This window comes from Prionailurus viverrinus, chromosome A2 (genome assembly GCF_022837055.1).
Source record: "Prionailurus viverrinus isolate Anna chromosome A2, UM_Priviv_1.0, whole genome shotgun sequence".
Taxonomy (NCBI): Eukaryota; Metazoa; Chordata; class Mammalia; order Carnivora; family Felidae; genus Prionailurus; species Prionailurus viverrinus.
The window spans coordinates 36,137,620-36,141,546 of NC_062562.1; positions in this window are offsets into that span (position 1 = coordinate 36,137,620).

Consider the following 3,927-nt stretch of genomic DNA (forward strand, 5'->3'; position numbering starts at 1 on the left):
GAGTCAGCCATATTGGGGAGGTGACTGAGAAAGGCTTGGGTGTCCTGTCCTGCTTAGGCTACCTATTGAAAGCCACTTGTAATTCCTTCAGTTTGGGGTGCAGAAGTTTTTGCCTCTCTCAGGCTTTGGAGGCACTAGTCACTCTCGTTGCCGCCAAATTGGATTGTCATCTACAGGCAGAAAGAGCTTCCTTAGAAGAGCTGTATACCCCTGAATCAGTGCTGGCAGACTGGCTGACCCTAGCCTGAGATCTGTTTGTGGCAGGTTCCTGGTGAAAGTGGCAAAATGCATCCCACAGACACCACATTCCAAATATTACGATTAATTTCTTCTTGAGTTTCAGGTTCTGATGGCATGTGATCCACCATGAGAATGATCATAGACAACAGCTTAGTGTTTTGTCACAACTTGCAGCCTGCAATACCTGTGCCTTCCCACCTACTGCCTGCCCACCAAACCTATGCCACTTATGTTGGGTTCTAAACCATCAGCCACTCCCTTCTTGTATCAAATTCTGTAATAGTTTGGATATAGAGCGGGTTGCTCTAACAGGGGCTATAAATAACCGTGGCTCCAACAAAATATGTATTTCTCTTTCATGTAACAGTCTAGGTATATGTTCAAACCCACAATGGTTACCCTATAGTGTCAGATACCCAGGATTCTGTATGGTTGCTCTGTGGTTCCTTACTGACAAGGTCAAAGATGACTCAGCACAGCAGATCTGCTTGCAGCCAGCAGGCAAGGAAAATGGGGAGGGGAGAGCATATCCTTTCTTTTAACGCCATTGCCCATAGCACACCTCACTTCCGTTTGCATTCTGTTGACCATAGCTTAACACTTCCTGGTAATGTAAAGGCTTAGTCTACAAAGCCATGTACCCAACTAAATATCAGGAATTCTCTCACTATGAGAGAAGGTGGGAATGGATGTTAGGTGGCAACAAGCAGTACTGTTGACAAGTCAATAATCTTGACTCCACTCTTCACTTCCCAGCCTCTCCTCAACATATGGTCATCTGGGTTCTGGCCTTCACCTCCCAGTTGTATCATTCCCACCAAGGTCATCCTGTCGTAGCTCAATGCAAGTTGTCTCTTGCCCTTCTCGATCCCACTGTAGCAACTGACCCATTAGACCTCTCCCTCTCTCCCAACCCCAATAGCTAATCATCAAGACCTCTCACTTGTATGTCTTGAAACAATTGCCTCATCTTCCCACTACTTCCAGTCTTGCGCAACTAACATAGGCCAGGCCACCATCATCTCATGCGCAGCCTTAAAATTGGCCTGTTTACTTTTCCTGCCACCCACTTCCATTTCACGTCAACCCATTCTCCATCTCCAATCAGAATGATCTTTTAACAATGAAAGCTCAGCAATCAGTCAGTGAATGATTGAAATTCTTCAATGGCTTCTCAGTACTTTCCGGAAAAAGCACAAAGTTCTTTACTGGTTTGCAAGGTCCTGCAGAAACAGGCTTTGGTTACTTCTCCAGCTTCATCTCTTAAAAGAAGCCTGTATTCTCTCCTCACCTTTTTGCTCCAGGTATACTGAAGTACCACGTATGTATCTATTTCCCAGGTCCTCTTGTATCTCTGCTGGCTGTTACTATGTTTCAGGCATTATCCAAAGTCATTTTCACACATTGGAATTTTGTTCATTTATCTCTTTATTTTGGTCTTTATTTACTTACTTATTTATTATTTTTGATGAATAAAAATTTTATGTATTTGAGACTTACAATGTGATAGGTTGGTATATGCATACACTGTGAAGTGATAACCACAATGAAACGAGTTAACATATCCATCACCACCCATAGCTACTTTGTTTTTGTGGTGTGGTTAGAATGCTTGAGATCTGCTCTCTTAGTCAATTTCAAGTATACGATATGGTATTGTTAACTGTAGTCACCGTACTGTACGTTAGGTCGCTAGAACTTGTGCATCTTACAATGGAAAGTTTGTACGTTTTGATCGGTATCTCCCCCTTTTGCCCATCCTCCAGCCTCTGGTAACTACCCTTCAACTCTCTGTCTCTACAAGTTTAACTTTTCTTTAGATGAAGAGTTCACATGTGCATGAGATTATACAATATCTGTCTGTTTGCGTCTGACTAATTAATTTCACTTAGCATCATGTCCTCTGGGTTCACCCACGTTGTCAGAAATGGTAGAACTTCCTTCTTTCTTCTGGCCAGATACTATTCCACTGAATGCACAGGCCATTTTTCTTTATTTTGATGGGCACTTAAAGTTGTTTCCATATCTTGGCTACTGAATAATATTGCAATGAACATGGGAGTACAGATGTCTCATTGAGATAGTGATCTACACCCAGAAGTGGGATTGCTGGATCATCTGGTATTTCTATTTTTAACTTTTTGAGAACCTCCAAACTGTTTTCCACAATGGCTGTACCAATTTACATTCCTGGAAATAGTGCTTAAGGGTTCACTTTTCCTCCACATCCTTGCCCACAGTTGTTATCTTCTGACTTTTGGGGAATAGCCATCCTAACAAACAGGTGTGAGGTAATAGCTCATTGTGGTTTTGGTTTGCATTTCCCTGACAATTAGCGATGTTGAGCATCTTTTCTTATACCGGTTAGCCTTTTGTAGCTCTTCTTTGGAAAAAGTCTATTTGGGTCCTTGCCCACTTTTTCACCCTGTTATATGGTTTCTTTGCTGTTGACTTTGGGAAAATTGTAAGAGGAAACTTTATTTAAAATGGAAGTGTTGAATTACTCTATTGTATACCTGAAACGAATGCAACACTGTATGCTAATGAACTGGAAAGAAAATAAAACCTTAAAGAAAATGGAGTCAGGGGGCCAGAAGGGGGAAGCTCACAGGCTCTACCACGTGTCATTTCCTGCAGACCCACTGGAAGGAGACATATCTTGTAAGCTGACACTACTTCAGCTACTGCTATACTACCTCAGCAAGAGGAAGAAAGGTCTTTCTTCTTCCCTCATGATGGCCCAGCTGATGACGGTCACAACTTCAGCAATGAAAAGCCACTATACTTGGATCTCCCAGTTTACTCCAATGGACTTTTACTATATCATAGCCCTCCCAATTTCTTCCTTTCCTCTACAAAAGTGTTCCTCTCCTTTGTTCTCCAGACTTGCTATAGCTTCCTTCTCCCAAGGGGCAGTTCTCTGCTATTCCTAAATAAGCCATTTTCTTTTCCTGGTAACATAACTGGTAGTTTTATTTTTAAGGTTAACTATTCATGTGAACTCCTTATTTGTTTTGTAAATTAACTCTTTCTTGGAGATGGTCTGCAAATGTATTCTCCGATTCTGTAGGTTGCTTTTCCATTTTGTTGATGGTTTCCTTCCCTTTCCTTCCCTGTGCTTTTTAGTGTGATGTGGGCCCAATTGTTTATTTTTACTTTTACTGCGTATGCTTTTGGTGCCAATCCCAAAATCTCATTGCCTAGAGCATAGTCAAGGAGCTTTCCTCTTTGATTTTTCCTAAAAGTGTGATGGTTTCAGGTGTTACATTTAAGTCTTTAAGCCATTTTAAGTAGATTTTTGTGTATCATGTAAGGGAAGGGTTCACTTTCATTCTTTTGCATGTAGATATACAGTTTTCCCAACAGAATCTAATGAAGAGATAGATTGTCTCATATTCACCCATTGCTGGGGGTCACCTTTGGGGAGTCCCCTTTGTGGCAGCTCATTTCTGAGGTTCACAGACACCCATACTCAGAGAGAAATAAACAGACACCACAAGCACAGAATCACATCCAGCCTCACCTGGGAACACAGGTATGGGGCTTGTGGACAGATTCACACACAGACCCACACTGCAGACATGGCCAGTGACACCACGAGGAGAACACACACACACACACACACACACACACACACACACACAAAATGAGACCCAAAGGGGCAGCAAATTCACACGCATAATTAAT